The 18,939-nt window shown below is 35.3% G+C and overlaps 1 protein-coding gene across 7 annotated transcripts in view; it reads right to left on the minus strand.

Annotated features, from left to right (window-relative positions):
* Positions 1–18,939, minus strand: part of LOC111504626 (glycoprotein 3-alpha-L-fucosyltransferase A) — a 98,798-nt gene that overhangs the window by 58,356 nt on the left and 21,503 nt on the right. Inside the window, exon 1 of one of the 7 annotated variants that reach the window (XM_074183541.1) lies at positions 15,942–16,068. The exons of 4 other annotated variants lie outside the window; for them this stretch is intronic. The gene's annotated coding sequence lies outside the window, so the exon portion shown is untranslated. Of the gene's footprint in view, positions 1–421; positions 573–4,443; positions 4,578–15,941; positions 16,069–18,939 lie in introns of those variants that run through there. 2 more of the 7 variants (XM_074183540.1, XM_074183538.1) reach the window with 2 other exon arrangements.

Here is an 18,939-nt window from a genome sequence, read left to right on the forward strand (position 1 = left end):
CGCTGTTGAAAATAACAGTTTTCCATCTAAGTGAAATTTTACTTCTTTCGCATACGATATTATGTAGCAAACCAGTGAATGATAATAGTAAGGATGTTTGGAGTACAAGCATTTTCCATATAAAAGTAGTTATTTCTAAAATATTTTTTCATTCCTGTTTATATGAAAGTAGTTATTTTGAGGGGTCTTTTTCTTCCATTGTGTGTGTGAAAGTTACTTCTTTGCATGATCTTTCTTTCCCAAAAATTAATCTCTCCTGAAAATAAACCCCTTTCAAATTAAATTATGTGCATAAAGGGAAACTTCTCAAATAAGATCGTAGCTAAAAATGAAAACGGAATTCTTTAAAGAAAAACACAATTTCAAAAGACGTACCCACCAAACAAATCTATCTAGAATCTACTAAGTAACTATTACTTACTCTCTCACTACACCAAAAATGAAAACTATTTGAATTAATGCAATTAAAAACGTGTCAATCGATGATGTTAACTTCTTAAAATTGGTAATTACACAGGAGGCGTAAATAAAATGATATTGAATTACATTAATTTTTGTTCACATATAGCCAGTACATTACTAACACAACTCGGATTATGGCAATGAAAAGATCGATTATTTGCATAATGATAAGAAACTATCACACGTCTAGTTGTGAGAGAAAAATGAGAATATTCTGTCTGAGTAACCAATACACGATGATTCAAATTTTAGATTTGTCGATAAATGAGATCTATATGGAATATTAGAAAAAATCAATTCAATTATTTTTCGATGAAAAATTTCACTGTAGTAAATTTGAAAATACAGTCGATCTTTTTTCAATTGAATGAATAAATCAAAAAAATATTTCCAATTTTATTATTGATTCATTGAAAGGAAAAAAATGTACTGAAAATGAGATGAAATAAATTCACGGCATAATATCTAACATATGAACTGAAGAAAGTCTCTCAAAATTGGACATCAACGTCACATTCAAGCCAAACACGAAAATAACGCGAAAAATAAACGGCTATGAAAAAGAAGGAGACAAAAACCAAAATGGAATATACAGTATACAATGCTTGGACTGCAACAAATTCCATATCGGCCAAACGAAGAAAAAATTGATCCAAAGGTACGATGAACACAAAAAGGCATACATAAACCCGATAGTATATAAATCAAACCTCGCAACACACGCCATACAAAACAAACATAACTGGGAAAACTTAAACATCCATAAATTTAACTGTCAAAAATCACTTATCGAGAAACAAGTACAAATCAAAACACAACATGACCTAACATTCAGTATATTAAACAAATCAATATACACTCCTAGAAGCAATGAACGTGGAGAAGATTAAACACAAAGAATAGTACCTGGGGTATTCCAAATACAGGCAAATTCACCTAAAGCAACAGAAGTACCTGTTCTGAGGCGTTCGGACCGTATAAAAAGACACAACAGGATAACACGTTCAGATAGAAGAGTGCCTAGAAGATGTCAGCACGACCAGCTGTCGAAAGCGCTCGCAGATAATTAAATAGAAGTCATAGAGCTTCAAATCCTTTTTGTAACTTACATTAATAATAAAATACTGAAAATAAAGAAAATATATATATATATATATATATATATATATATATATATATATATATATATATATATATACAAAGATTTTATCGAGTGTATATGATGTACAAATCAAAAATGAAACAATTAGTGGACATAACACTCCAAAAAGGGGGGCAAACCGCGGACACGTGTTTCTGGCTATTGGCCTCATCAGCGCGGTGCAGCCAAGTGTAAAGGTGAGCAACACTTGTTTGCCGAAAGCAGGAAACAACACATATGCTCCTGTTGTTGACTTCGTGCATATGTGTATATATATATATATATATATATATATATATATATATATATATATATATATATATATATATATATATATATATATAATCGACAAAGGTTAATGCTGGAAAATAATTCCATGAAAATCAAAAGATAAATAGATAAATACTTTCTGATCATTCCCATGTTGATTTCAATTCAAGAGCCACCGGTACTGACGATGCCCAATAGGCTGAAACAGCTGTCTACCGGTGGCTCTTAGAAATCAATATGGGAATGATCAGAAAGTATTTATCTATTTAGCTTATATATATATATATATATATATATATATATATATATATATATACATATATATAAGATAAATAAATAAGTACCATTCTGATCATTTCCACATTGATTTCAATTTAATTGGGCATCGTCAGAGACATAAGTGGAACCACTTATTTGCTTTTGCGCAGTTATTTTCATTGAGTGCCTTTCTTGGTTTTTCACATTTTGTCTTCAATCGAGGACCGCCTGCCCGGTACTGCCCAATAGGCTGAAACAGATGTCTTCCGGTGGCTCCTAAATTGAAATCAATGTAGGAATAATCAGAATGGTACTTATTTATTTATCTTTTATTTTCATGAAATTATTTTCCAGCAGCTTGACTGCATTAACCTTTCTTTCTTCACCAAGTTTTTTAAATGGATTACCCTATATTGTTTCACATTATCAGATGCTCCATGATGAGAAAAGTGTAACAAAGTGTAAAACACATGATCTGAAGGTTATAGTTCGGAAGCAACAAATTATTTGAGTTGAAAACGAGCCACCCTGAATAACTTTTGAAACAATGATTTGCAGGAACAATTAAAAACAGGTCAACAATTATACAGGAGGCCACATTTTGAAATATCCGTTCTAGAAACAAATATAAAAGCAATAAATCAGAAAAAAATATTTTTTATCATTTCTGTAATCTAAATATGATAACTGGACAATGAGAAGAAAACAATTTTCTATAGTAAATGTTCAAAAACGTTTCCACCGACTTCCATACAATGGTACAAGCGAGCTTCCATTGCCGCCTTCACATGGTTGAGAATCTCGGAAGTTATTTCTCTGTAATGCCTCATAATATTCTCTCAAATCTTCTAATGTTGTTGATTCTATCTCATACACTTCAAACTTCAAATGACCTCATAGAAATAAATCTACTGGAGTGAGATCCGGAGACCTTGGTGACCATTCTGCCAACCCAGTGACCAGGAAAATGATCATCCAAAAATTGTCGCACTGGAGCTGCATAATGAGGAGGTGCACCATCATGCTGAAAAACTATTTCGTTTTCGAATAAATTTATATCCTCCTCAACTGCCCTATTGATGCAGGGTATTATTCGATTCTCCAACATATCTAAATATTTATCACTAATCAAATTATCATCGATAAAAAAGACCCTATGATGTAGTTACCTAAAATTCCTGCCCAAACATTCAGTTTTTGAGGTCGTTATGTATGAACTTGACGATATAAATGAGGATTCCTATCACTCCAATATCGACAATTTTGCGGATTCACCTCTCCATTAATACTAAACGTACATTTATCCGAAAAACAAATTTTATACAAGAAATTCTGATGCAAGTGGATCCATTCAGTGAGACTTTCACAAAACTCGATACGTTTATCGAAATCATCTTCGTTCAATTCATGAATTAGTCTAATCTTATATGGATGAAATTTGTACTTATGAAGGATCCTGAAAACTTAGCAAGAGATTGCGAATTTTTCATTAGTCCAACGTACCCTAAAACTGCAGTACACATAGCTTCATCGTTGACAACTCCTGAACAGTTGTGCTTTTCATTGTTAACAGATCCAGTTTCCATAATCTTGTTCAAATTGTGACGTACATTTCCTCCTGGATGATTATCATTGAACATACGGGCAGCAGCTCCAGCACTACTTCCATTCTGGTAGTGCAAACTCACTATTTCAATCCGTTCTCGAAGCATATAAACCATTGCTTCTCAAGAATTCACAAAAACAGAAACACCAATTGTTACTTCACTTGGTAGATAATTGTAATTGTAGAATGAGACAAATACAAAATGAAGTATACCTACTTCACAAAAACACCTATGAAACCAACGTAACAGATTGTACAGAGGTTAATTCAGGGTGGCTCGTTTTCAACTCAAATGATTTTTAGCTCCCAAACTGTAAGCTTCAGACCATAATGTATTCTACTTTGTTGAAATCTGTTCATCATGGAACATATGATGATGCAAAACAATTAATCCATTTTTTAAAAATGATAACATACTCTGGGGGTGCGATAGGGAAAGTTAGATCAAAATGTGTCCTCCTGTATACTATTGTTGATGTTCACAAAACTGCAAAGCGCGAAACAAGCCTGAAGAAGCAATTGTACAGTGAGTTGCAGTTTTGTAAACTGTGAAAATCTTATGATATTATAAATCCATAAAATAGATTGTCTTACCTCAGAATGTAATTACTCGTAACGTATCTGTTCAAATTCTTAATTATCTTAAATATATATCTACTCACTCCAAATCTTAGACCTGATTATTCACATTATAGGTAGCACTCACCAAATTTTGTCCTACCATTTCACTACACATCATCACCATAGCACCATTATACTGTTCGCGATAAAATAAAGCATTTTTTATCGAAAAGGCAGTGTAATAAACAACGCAAATTGGGCTTCCGCTGTATTTTTGAACGTAAATGAAGTTTATCATTTTTGAATATATTTAACATATATCGGCAGAGTTGCCTATTATAATTATTGTCATGAACGATTACTGCGAACATTGTAATGGTAATTTACAGTCCAGATATAGCCGTATTTACGCTTCAACTCAGTTAAACTATGAGTGTGAGGTACTTAGGAATAGGTAAGCAATTTTTGTGCGAAATGTAGAACTTCAATAACATTCTTTTTTAAATATCGGAATCGAAAAAATTTCGAGATTGACTCGTGAACCACAGTTTTCTTCTTCATCAAATTCTTCACTGTCTTTTTACCATGCTGGTGATCCTTGTTTCATTGCCTGCACCAAATACTGAAACTTGTCTTCTAAATCGATGTCTTCATCCTGGTCTATCTTTTTAAACTGTCCCCAGAAACCGATCCAGCTTTTCACATTTCCGTCGAATTTGGTCAGTTCTAACTTTGGCAATCTGAATTTTCGATTGATTTTTTCACCATAAGAAATTTGTGAACTGGTTCCACAATCTGCTCGCATTTGGTTATCTGCCAATCGGATTTCGCATTCAGATTTATATTTGATTACTTCAGCTCTATAAAACTCCATATCGTCGAACTCTTGTTGAACTTCGGCATCATTAAACTTTCCGGAAAATAACTGCTCCTTGAAGTTCTCATCAATAGTGAATATTCGATCACTCTAGTCTTCCAATTGTCTCAAGAGTGATAGTATTTGTGCCTTACTAGTTTGCTTCGTACTCAAGGCTACATCTAGGTCGCTGCTAGTATTGCGAAAATGTCTTCGCAGCTGCTCTCTTTCTTTTTGCATAATATCCATTGTCAATAATTCAGTCCTGTCACGGTCGCCACTATTTTAAATATGGGATGGATATAATTTTATTATCAAATAAAGTCTTACTGACATATTTAAATTCTATTTATTTGACAACTGTAATCAAAATCTTCTTTCTACTAACAAACTTCATTTAACTAAAAATATTATCAGACATCACTTAAAATAAATAAAAAATCTATATACAGAGGGAATGATAAAAACATACATTTTAAATCCAACATGTATATCAAAAGGACAAAGACAATTGATTTCAAAATAAATTCTTCATAACTTTCAGACACACACTGAAAGAAAAAGCATTCTCGAAACATTAATTTATACAAAAACACTTTCTCACGTTCAGTTTGTACTCCAAACATTCACTGTGGAATTGATTCAGATATCATTCACAGGATTGTTACACAATATCGTATATATGAAAAAGGTAAAATTTCTTTTACATGGAAAACTATCATCAATGGCGGACATCGATGTTTCGGGATAAGACACTGATAGGGGATACCTAATTGAAAAACTGAAAGGCTATGGCATATTGCAGTCCCCAACAGAGACATCCTGTTATAGAAGTGAATACGACTATACTCCTTAACAATTACAATATGAAGAGGCAATAAGACTAGTCTTCTATTCCGAAACATCAATTTCCGCCATTGAGGATAACCGTGATTGGTTCATTTACAAAATTACAAACTATAACGTATTCATATACATCTGTATCGCGTATAGCAAAACATTCCAAATTTTGTGATGAAAATTGTCCGATGCTTGATGAAAATTCATAGAGTATTCAAGTTACACTTCATTGCAAGATTTTCACTGAGTTCATAAAACCACAACACGTGTTTTACTGTACAATAGCTAATATGACTATATTTGAAGTTTTTTTCTCCGCCTGTAAATAAAATGGCGGAAGAGGAAACAGGGATGGACTCAATATGAAGGTCTATAAAAGATCATTATTAGGATGTCTGAAAAAGTTCGTCCGATTTTATGAGTCTAATTTGAACTGTAATATCTCATAATTCTGTCAGCATAAAAATTGTGTGCTCGGGATTCGATGAAGCATGTCGAATAAATCAGTAAACTTTTTATAAATGCATCTTCAGTGTGGGTATTTTTCACTGTGAACCACTAAAAACCTACAGCGATGTTCTCAGATTGTTATGACGGAAGATATTATATTGGAAAAATTATTTCTTGCTTGTTCGTATTATTCTGTTCACTCCTGTATTATATCAATATGACTGGGTACAATTTATATTTGACTTCCCTCCTATGAAGTATATTTCTTTGGCTCCACCTTTTTGTGCCGAATGTTGCGATAATATGTTTGTCTCCATTACCATAATTACATTAATGAAATCAAGAATTGGTGAAAGTGTAAACACTTATGTTTACGTTTCATCTAGCTAATTGCCCTCTCTACCAAATGATGAACATTTCATTGTCAAGTCTCATTTTGGAAGGTATAATTTTTGGACGTGAACTAGAGATAAACATGACCCAAAAAAGACTTGCGTCCATTATATGTACAATTTCAGATCCCAAGAGAACATGCTGTATTCAAATTTCCACATTAACAGAAATAACGTCTCCTAAATTATGGTTCAGTCAATAATCTTTGTTACACACTGAAACCGTTTCTTTCCCAAATTGTCAGCGTCTTTGGCTTTTGGCTCCACCTTCTGTGCTGAATGTTGCGATAATTTGTTTGTCTCCATTACCATAATTACATTGATGAAATCAAGAATTGGTGAAAGTGTAAACGCTTATGTTTACGTTTCATCTAGCTAATTGCCCTATCTACCACATGGAAAACATTTCATTGTCAAGTCATATTTTGGAAGGTATATTTTTAGAACGTGAACTAGAGATAATCATGACCCAAAACAGACTTGGGTCCATTATATGTACAATTTCAGATCCCAAGAGAACGTGCTTTTTTCAAATTTGCAAATAGCGTCTCCTAAATTATGGTTCAGTCAATAATATTTGTTACACACTGAAACCGTTTCCTTCCCAAATTGTTAGCTTCACAGCTTCTCATTTGAGCATTCTTGAAACCCTCATCGGATGCCGCTCCGGATTGCGGATCGAACCGGACTTGCAAGGTATGCACGATTCCACGAACCAAGAGTCGAAACATTCATATATTTTACCAGTTATTTCGAATACTTCCCATCATTTGCACAGTATCGAATGAATATTAACATTATTACCATTAAGAAAATGATCACAAAGAGCCTCTCAATCAATCGGTTTGGCAGATATTTTGGATATCTCTGGTTCCTACCATGTTCGAGTTTTGCAGTGATGTGTCAAATAGATCCACTCATTTTGGACCCACCTAGAGTTGCCAACCGTAGGGGAATTTACTCAACAGTATCGGCGTGGCGGATATGAACAAAAAGTAGCTGAATTTTCTTGAGAATAACGTGAAAAGATCTTTCAAAACATGTTTCCATCCTCCGGTCATGTGTGTGATGGCAGTTAGAATGAATGTCCTTTCAGTGTTTTGAGACGGCATTTCATGCTCTATTTTATTTTTTGTGTATTTTAACTGCAGTCTTTTTTTATTTCTTCACAAGACCTTAGTGAGTTAGTGCCAAGTGCCAAAAATACAGTTGAAAAGTATTCGAAAATAACACTCTTCTAGTTTCATACCTTACACTGATTGTGTGTGACCCAAAATTATGAATGAGTGAGTACAAGTTTGTTCCATGAGAAATCCCAGGCTTCGAGTTATTTAGCTATCCTTTTGGCAATTTGCTTAGTTAACAATTTTACATCTATTTCTTAAAGACCGTTTCATTTTCTTGGCCACCAAATGTAGGGTATGTACTTGAGTAATTCGAAAATAATTTCTTATAATCACACTTCTGCAGGATTATCAAGTCATTTGATTGATTTTTCCGTTATTAGTTTATTGAGTATAATCTTATATTGATAAAAGTTTGCTTACGCGGATTTTTCCATTCACAACTTTTCTGTCTATCTATTTTTAGATATTTTTTGGATCCAAAGCAATCGATCGAATGAATTCATGAAATCCAAATTTTATTGTTAGCTTGTTTCAGAAGTTTTGTCCGTTACTATGAGTGTACTTCTAACTGTCATATCTCAGTGAATACTTGTTCAATTAAATCAAAATAAGCGCTATTTGAATCACTGTACTTTCGCCAACGTAACACAAGTCGAATATTTCTGTCAGCATAAATATTGTTTGCTCGAGATTCGATGAAGTCTACGAAGGCCGTTTTTACCTGGTCCTGATTGGCGGGAGCTCTACCATTGAGAAAGTTATCGAAGTGTTTGAAAATATGGTAATCGATTGGCGAGAGGTCTGGTGAAAATAGTAGGTGAGGCAGAACTTCGACCCTCAATTCGTCTAATTTTCGGACGGTGATTTGTGAAACGTGGTGTTGTCATGTAGCAAGATCGGATCTCTTCTGTTGACCAGGGCTGACTGCTGCTGACGCAATTTTCGATACATTAGGACTCTGCTGTGATGGTTTGTCCCGGTTGCAGAAAGTTATAGTGAATCACACCAGCGGCTGAGTACCATACAGTACCCATGGACTTTTTTGGTGGGTTTTCGCCTTAAAGAAAAACAGACCTCGAGTGACAGTTTCTGTCGATCGTTCAAATTGTGAGGCACCCAGTTTTCGATCTTTTTTACTTTTTCAATATGTTTTTGAACCACCTGAGATCTGACGTCCTGTTTTCCGCCCTTACACGCACCGTTTGTGATAGGTCAGTCTCCACCAGGGTCCGACTACTGTTGGTCGACAATTTCGGGGATCATCTTCAAGGCAAAAATCTCCGGAATGAAATTTCGCAAACCCACATCGAACAGTGCGTTCATTAACACTATCATTGCCAAATTCCTGGTCGATTTTTTGGACTGTTTCAGCAGCACTTTGGATCAATTTGAATTCGTAGAAATAAAATTCCGCGAGAAAAAAATAGAGTAAAAAATTCTCTGTTGATCACTACGACATAGTAGAATAAATGAGTATTTATTGCTTCTAACATTTATACAATATTTGATGTACCCTATTCATCTTTAGTGAGTAGTAGAGCTTCAATAAAATGAAGAAATACAGATCTTCTTATGATTTGGGAGTTCTGGGAAATCAAAAGTAAATTTGACTTAATGGATTAGATGGATACTCAATTATAAGTTCATCACGTAGTTGAAACCTAAGATTTACTGAAAAAAAACATATATGTATTATTCCAGAATTCGTTTTCATTTATGAAATTCATACCCCTGTATTCCTAAAAAACACTTTTTGTAATAATTTTATCCTGAATGTGCTTATTGGACTTATTGGAAAAAACAAGAATCCAACATATTGCTTTGCTGCCGACAGCACACTTGTCGCGTCATTCCATTTGGAGTCCAGGACATCAGCTGCGGATGCACATCTCCGCCGGTAGCAGGAGGTTGCATATTCAAATGACGATTCGGAAAGTTCAATTCAATGCCGCAAAAACCCAGATATCGGCTTTCTCCAAGAAGATAAATGTCTCCAAACCGGATATAATAATGTCAGGTCAGACAATTCCGCTCTCTGCTTCGATAAGTTTGTTAGGGGTTGAAATGTCTTGGCACAATCATGTCACTAGAATTGCAAAGGCTACTACTCAAAAGCTTGGAACACCGTTCCGAACCAGAAAACTGTACACACCTCAGCAACTTTTGATGCTTTATACAGCTCAGATCAGACCTTCTTTGAAGTATTGCTCTCATGTATGGAGCTCCGTCCCTAAGCATACCCTGAAGCTGCTGGAATTCATTCAGGAAAGAGCCATACGTCTGATTGGAGACGCAAACATCACTTGCACTTTTTCCCAGTGGGTTGACCAATATAATTGACTACACAGAATAATTGAACTTAACTTTATTTCACTTCAAATGCAACAAACACTTCAACTAAACTTCACCTATTATTTGAATGTATATCACCTTACTATATCACTTCACGTACCGCACTGTAACATCTACTTGACTGTCGATATACTCGTGACTAGCCTTTAAATATCGTAATTGACTGTCGTAGAAATTTCACCGAAGTTCGTAGCATTATTCTCACTGCTTCTAGAGTGGCGGAGAATCATCGTACATTCGCGCGCTCTTAGCTACGTCACGTTTGATTTACGATTACCAATGGCGGCCGGCGTTATTTTTTTTCGAGCATGATTTACAACACTACGCCTTTCCATGAGGTTGTTCGCCCCGAACAGCATTCCAAGAGGGGACATCACGATTCATGCAAGGACTCACCCTCTTTATGTGCACAATTTTAGGCTTGCTTCTGGGTGACAATTGGATTCTGTACACCAGATCTTTAATTTTTTCGTTACCAAGTAAGGTCCTTGCCATGGTCTCTGTAACTTGAGACACACACCTTTCAGGCGTTGGGGTTGGTAGAGCCACACTGCATCGCCCTCCTTGAAGCTCACTGGCAGCGACTTTTTCTCAAATCTTATCTTCATCCTGTCGCTGGAAAGCTGGTATTTGTCCTGACAAATTCGTGTGCAATTTCCAGCCTCGCCTTCAGGTCATTCACATACTCTGAAAGAGGGTACCTCTTGAGATCCATCGAAAGGACTGCCACACAATACATCTATCGGAAGCTTCAATTCCCTACCAATTAACAACAAGGATGGTGTATAACCTGTCGCGTCATGTTGGGAGCTCCTGTATGCCAAGAGAAAAAGAGGAACCAATTCATCCCAGTCTCTTTGGTTTTCGGAGACATACATCGAAAGGTAGTTATTGATGGTGCAATTATACCTCTCGACCATTCCATTGGATTGTGGGTGAAGAGCAATTGTTCTTGTCTTCGTTATTACCAACAGAGTCATCATTTCCTTCCATAAATCCGTATCTGGCAATTACGTTTTGCAACATGGCTTCTGCCACCGTTTTAGCCTCTTGGTTGGATGAGGCTACAACTTCAGGCCATTTGGAAAAGTAATCCATCACAACCATAAGCTACTTGTTACCGGATGTGGTCATAGGGAGTGGTCCCAAAATGTCACTGAGGTACCACTTCAACTTTCCTCTCTGCCTTATCTTCGGACCCTTTCTCGAAGAGCACAGCGCTAACACCACTCTTTCACATTTCGACGGCACTGGATCCAATAGTACCTCTCACGCACTCTCACTAGAGTTCTATTTACTCCGAAATGCCCTTCAGTACGACCATCGTGAAGCTGTTCGAGGATACTCGGGATACACGTTTCAGGAAGGATCATCTGGAATTTGAGGGTTCTTCCATCCGGGCTTTCCCATTTCCAAGTGAGTAGGTCATCTCGAATGCTCATACCCTTGCTATCCCGATCTTTCTCCTTTGGAAATTCATTCTCGTACAGTTTTCAAGACATGATCCTCCTTCTGCGCTACGATGATGTCTTGCCTCGTCAGGAAGGTAGTGTCATCCTCAGAGGCTGTTAACGACCGTACCACACCATGGTCAGGTGATTCCTCAAATTGGCTGTCCGTATCCCTGGACAAGGGACCATTACAGGTTGCTACCCTACGCATCAGAGGGGACCCGAAGCGGCGGGAGGTAAGGGAGCTTATCTCTCTATCGGAGATGTCCATAAAGGAGTCTCTGTCCGCTACCTTATCACGTCTGGTGGGAAGTTCTTCTAGTAGCTGGGTATCCTTGTCCTCTTGGCGTTGAAAAAATTTGCATCCGGATGTCAGGCATGATCTTCTTGAGAGGTTATCTGCGTTTTCGTGACTTTTTCCTTTCCGAAGTTTCCGGAAAACAATTTCAAATTTTTCTCGACTACTTCAAGCTTCTTTTCAAATTTCCTTCCGACTCCTTCAAGCTCCTCCAAGTTTCCTTTCCACCCTATCAAACTTCTCATCGACTATTTGTTCCAATCCCTCTTTTGTTTCCTGAAATACTTTTTCAAATTCTTCCTAAATCAATTCATGTACCTCCCCTTCACTCACTTGAGAAGATTAAAAATCTTCAAATAAATGAAGGCACATCTTATTGTCTTTTTCTTTTTTCTTTTGAATATTTACCAATAATATACAATAATCCTCACTGTTTCTTTCTTGTTTTTTCAGAATATTTAAAAGTTATTCACGGTCTTCATTTCGGCGTAATCGTTCTTCCTCTCTCCGACATTCATCTTTCTCTCTTCTGTGTACATCTTCTCTCCGCGATTTTCAATCTCCGCCAGGCCCGATTTCAAAGCCTTGAATATTTTCTCAAGTTCATCGTAATTGACACTCGTTGTTTTCGCCATAAAACAATGAATTTTCAGTCAATTATTCCACCTCCGACACCAAATGTTACGTTTTCTCCCGTGGGTTGACCAATAATCGACTACACTGAATAATTAAAATTAACTTTATTTCACTTCAAATACAACAAACACTTCAACTAAACTTCAACTATTATTTGAATGCCTATCGCCTTACTAAATCACTTCGCATACCGCACTGTAAAGTCCACTTGACGATATCCTCGTGGCTAGCCTTTAAATATCGTAATCGAATGCCGTAGAAATTTCACCGAAGTTCGGTAGCATTATAATCGCTGCTTCTAGAGTGGAGGGGAATCATCGTACGTTTATGGTTACCAGTGGCGGCCGGCGTTATTTTCTCTCGGGCATGATTTACAACAATACCTTCACGAGAAGTGTTTGAGGGACTTGGCACACTTGACTCTACCAAGAGCGGTACATATCAGAAATACGCGATGGACATAATAATAATAATAATAATTCTGTATTCTCCAGAAGGACAATACAAGTATTGTATATGAGTAGTCGTTTATCTAAAATTACCAGAACATTCAATTAAATTGTATGTAACAAAACAGTAAATTTGCAGGTATTATAGTCGTTCATCTATAGTAATGGTAAACAGTAAAAGTGAACATTAAAACAAAATAATAATATGATAGTACATACTCAGTTAATTGTGTAACACATATATACATATACAGACATATATACATATACACACTTATACACATATATACATATATTCACCCAAATACACAAATAACAGACAAATCATAAAGGATTTACTAATACTTATTATAGTGCCTGATCGACTTTATAATAGCATCTTTAAATGTTTAAGACATTTTTTAAAACATGTTAAGATTCGACTCTCTCTTAGATAGTCTGGTAATTTATTAAATAATAAAGGACCTAGTGAGTTTGGAGAGTTTTTAAATAATTGGACCCTAGAAAAGGGTATACAGTTACTAAATATATACACACAAACTTCATAGATAAGGAGTGATGGTAGCGTCATGATTTCACATGTTTTCAATTCATCATCGAGAGAATAGACTAAACATCACAACAGTATTCTCTTTTGTGCAGCAAATAAATCGAAGACCTTCCCCAGAGGGAGATGGCATATCGAAGTCTGGAGTCTACTTGAGCATAGTAGAGCATCAGCAACTGATCATTAGATAGAACTGATCTCAAATTACGTAATTGATAGAAAAAAGAATTCAATTCATTGATTAAGATTTTACAGTGTTCTCCCCAGGAAATATGTTCGTCTATATATGATCCAAGAAATCGGACGGTCTTATCAACTGACTGTAAGTCTCCGAAATCAACTGCACTAGCTCCTTTTTGTCTATTGTGAAAGCGTATACATTTTGTTTTATTTGTATTCAGATGAAGTGGGTTGGCTCTAAAGCACTGAACCATATCAAAGGGTTTTTTTACATTTCTGACGTATACAATATTCATCCCCATCTGATACAATAACTGATGTATCATCAGCGTAAACAATAATTGAGCTATCACATATCTTCACAATAGCGTTGATGTAAAGTATAAATAAGGTAGGTCCTAGGAACGAACTCTGCGGAACACCTACTTCAGAATAATCATTGCACGACATATGGTTACCAATAGTGACCCGATTATTACGTTTACTCAAAAAACTTTTAATCCATTCATGAGTGACACCTCGGATACCGTATCGAACGCCCTGCTTAGGTCGCAAAATACCCCAATAGGGCACTCACCCGCATCAATGCATTTAATGACTTCAAGAACATATGAGTGTATTGCAATTGTGGTCGATTGATTTTGCACAAAACCATGTTGATCCGCAGTTATGATATTGAAATGCTTGAGATAAGATAACAATCTCTCCAAGAATGATAATTCAAATATTTTGGAAAAGATGGAGGGTACCGTAATTGGTCGACAGTTACTTATTAGGGAGAAATCACTTTTTTTATATACGGGTGTAATTTTACCAGTTTTCAAAGCTTGCGGGAATGTTCCATTTGCAAATGATAAACTCATGAGATAGACTAGTGGTGTCATAAGATGTTTGAGAACACGTTTAACGATCACATGTGGTATTTCATCCGATCCAGAGGAAAATTTATTTTTCAGTTCTCCGTTGAGCATGACAAATAGTTCATGTTCATTAAACGGAAGGAGGAGAAAAGAACTAGACTGTATTTCAATATTATTCAAATATTGATTAGCTATATTTTCATCAAGCGATTCAATTTGTGAAATTAATTTCAGTGGTTCTTCTTTGAGAAAATTGCTGAATATCCCAGAGATTTCCTCAGGAGACCCGAATATTTTATTTTCATATTTTATGGAGGAGATTGATTGCTTGCGCGATGTATTAGTTAATTCATTCACTACCCTCTCCATGCTGCCTTAGTAGGGTTGTCTGAATTATTTATTTTATGCTGAAAGTAATGTTTTCTTGAGTTATGTACTAAGATTTCGTGCTTTTTCCTTTCTGCTTTGTAGAAATCATTCAGTATAGGATGTTGACTTTTAAGCACAAACATGTCCTTTAATCTTATGCTGGACCTCGTAATATCGTCAATAACCCATTTGCAGTTGTGGCTGCTCATCGTTTTGAGGTTCAGCTCAGTACACCTCGAACTCTCATTTGCAGAACGTTTTTCCAAATGGATTTAATCTTCAGCGATTCAAATCCATTGTGAATCATTACTTTCGCACAAGCCCCGCTCTTAGAGCGCCTTAAGGATTTCCCTGTAGTGCCTGTGTTTTATCCTCAAAAAACTGAAATCTATTTGTAAATATTTTTACAAATAGATTTCAAACTTGAGGATTCAGTGGATATAGATATATAGATATTTTATTGACTGTATTATGCAAAAAACATTTATAGAACGTCAAAACGGTGTAGAATGTTAATAAGTAAGATCAGTATTTGTATATAAACACACAAAAAAATAAAAACCATATATCTGAGGTTGGATATGCAAGGCATATAACCCATGCTATGCAAAAGTAAAACTTCGAACTTAAAATAAATACTCTGAAACTGTAAAGAAGCTATGAAACATTTTTGGTAATTGTTTTGAAACAAAACATGTTCATAGTTTTAACATTGTCAGGTAAGGCATCATACAAATCAAAATTCAAGAGTTTTTTGTGATGTTACCAAAGACATCCAACAATAAAATAAAACTAATTCAACAACTATCCAATAAAAAACATGGTGTCATTCTCACCCAGTGTGGGGTAGATCCACTGGTTATACTTATCACGTTTATTAACGCTTTCAACTCTTCGCGCTTTTCCCACCGAACTGAAATTATCACAATTGTTTTAATTAGATGTAAACGTACCGGAAGTTTAAATTATTGAGCACAAAACCGCAATTGTATCTGAGTGTAACAATAAATGTTTCCTTATATTAGGTTTGATAAGACATTTCGACCTGATACTTCTGCAAACTGCTATTAATATACAATTCACGAAGGAAAATAATTCTTGGGAAAGAAAGTTTTTGGCTTTCTACTACTCCATCTTGATACTTTTCTCTACTCAGATTCTATTCTAAACATTCTTTATGAATAATTCAGTGTTCATATAAAAGTATTTGTTTCGAAAGAATTTATTTTTTTTCGTGTAATTCAATGTTTATATGAAAGTAGCTGTTTCAGGAGGGCTTTCTTTCAGTTTGTGTCTGAAAGTTACTTCTCTGCATGATCTACACATCCATGTATAGTAACTCATTTTCAAATTGATTCCTTCCTTCCTTTCTTTGGAAGATTCCCACATTATTTCATCAAGATGGTGTTGAAAGTTAAACAGTGTCTACCTTTTTTAAGAAAACATAAAATATAAGTTGTGTCCTATATGGTTGTCATACTATATGATGTCATATGCTTGTCATATACTACTGTCATTTTTTTGTCTCTAAAAATGTCAATGTCAATAAAACTTTCCTCTCTCAGTTATTCCTATGAGTAAAAAAAAGGAGTTATGCTTTACCTCATCCAAATTCCAAAATAATCTCAAGAAATATTTTTGCTCAAGCCAGAATCAATCAATATTCAAACAGATGGAGTAGTAGAAAGCCAAAAACTTTGTTTTCCAAAAATTAATCACTACTAAAAATATAACCCCTTTAATTCAAATAAGATTCTTCTTGGCTGGGATTTAATCAAATAGGTGAATGAATGTCATTACGATGTCATCGATGACATAAGTGGATCAAACTTATTCCGTGACATAAAAAATCGTAATTCATGAATGAATTGTGTGTATTTTCTATAATGTTATCCAGATTGGTACTAAGGCAAGTGAAACATCAGTGTCTACCAGTGAGGATGGCAGTGTTCCATGTAAGTGCAATTTGTTACAATTCGTACTTTTCTCTACTCAGATTCTATTCTAAACATTCGTTATGAATAATTCAGTGTTCATATAAAAGTATTTGTTTCGAAAGATTTTTTTTCTCTCGTGTAATTCAATGTTTATATGAAAGTAGCTGTTTCAGGAGGACTTTCTTCCAGTTTGTATCTGAAAGTTGCTTCTTTGCATGATCTACACATCCATGTATAGAGTTACTTATTTTCAAATTGATTACTTCCTTCCTTTCTTTGGAAGATTCCCACATTTTTTATCAAGATGGAGTAGTAGAAAGCCAAAAACTTTCTTTCCCAAAAATTAATCACTCCTAAAAGTATAACCCCTTCAATTGAAATAATTCTTTTCGATTTATATGTTTCTTATATAGGACATATTGAAAAGGACAGTTTCTGAACTGTTTTTTACCCCATGCCGATAGTTTATTCAATGGAATATTTTTTATATCTACGTATGTTCCAACCTAGCTGTTAAGAACCTGTTAAGATATTTTTGACAATGAACTTTCAGGAGAACAAATTATATTCAATATTTCATCTAAGTGCGTGAGGGCTGCCGAGCCGTAAACACTCCAAGATATCTACCGAATAGATACATATTCCGGGATCTAGACCTGAACGTACACTACGTAGACGCATACATGAGGAAACACGCAGAGGACACGTTCGACAGAATTCGAGCGCACAACAACCCAGCGCAAAACGACTTACATAACGCACTAAACAGGGATGACCCCAGATTCCGAGATAGGGACAAACACAGGAGGCCAACGAAGCAGAACCAAAGACCACCCCGAGAGTCGCTGTCAGACGGTTCCGGTAAGTATAAAAATTTCCCAACCAGTTTCAAATTAATCTCTTTTTCAGATTCACCAAGAAACAACACTAGCTCGCGATTAAAAAGACACTCGTCTCCGGTTAGTTTTTGGGGACCCCATGCAAATAATTCAGTTAGGAGAGTCATGATAAAACAATTCAACAGATCAGAAAGTAAAAGCACCTAGAGGCTGACTTTCGACCAAAGAAGGTCAGATGTCAATCTTGCTGAAGTGCCCATCAGTAAGTTGAGGACCGCTCCGGAGGAGCGGGGGAGATAGGATGTTCTGCACACATTAACCGTGTGGGGAAGATTTCAACTCAGGGCACTCAGCTTGCGAGGGGCATAGGGGGGAGTATCTCATGTGAAACCTCTAAGCTTATACGTTAAATATTACTTTTCTCAACTTGGGCTTTATATACTACACGAAACAATTTAGGCTACCTCAGTTATTCATAAGAGTCATTCTTATGCTTTCATTTTGCTCGAATCAAATAATCTGGTATATATATATATATATATATATATATATATATATATATATATATATATATATATATATATATATATATATATATATATTTCCCATTGTCTTCAAAGGTCTGTTCTTTATTTTATTCGATGAACTTATCAGATAACGTGGGATACCACAAGGTTGGTGTATCGTTCTAGTTCTTCAAAGTTATTTTTAGGATTCGCAGACTTGAAAGGATGAAAGAAAAGTTTTAAGACGCTGTATGTTTCATGACAATTTGTCATAACCATATATGTGAGGTTTCGGGAATTTGACTTGTCGGCTTGTGAAATTAAATTTATTTTTTTTTATAATTAACAATTGAACCATAACAATAAATCCATTATTGGATAAAAAGTGAAAGAAAATAATAGTAAGATAAATGAAACTCATTGAAAGGGGAAGAAAATATCATAAAAATAAAAGGAAAAATAATTTATGAGCGATCTGAAGTCGGGAAGCGATTCCTGGCAAAACTACAAGTCCTATGGAAAAAAGTTGAATGGCAAAGTTGTTGGTAATGA

The sequence above is a fragment of the Leptinotarsa decemlineata genome, unplaced genomic scaffold, assembly GCF_025532065.1.
Source record: "Leptinotarsa decemlineata unplaced genomic scaffold, Ldec_3_MD MMD2_tig00026340_RagTag_RagTag, whole genome shotgun sequence".
Classification (NCBI taxonomy): Eukaryota; Metazoa; Arthropoda; class Insecta; order Coleoptera; family Chrysomelidae; genus Leptinotarsa; species Leptinotarsa decemlineata.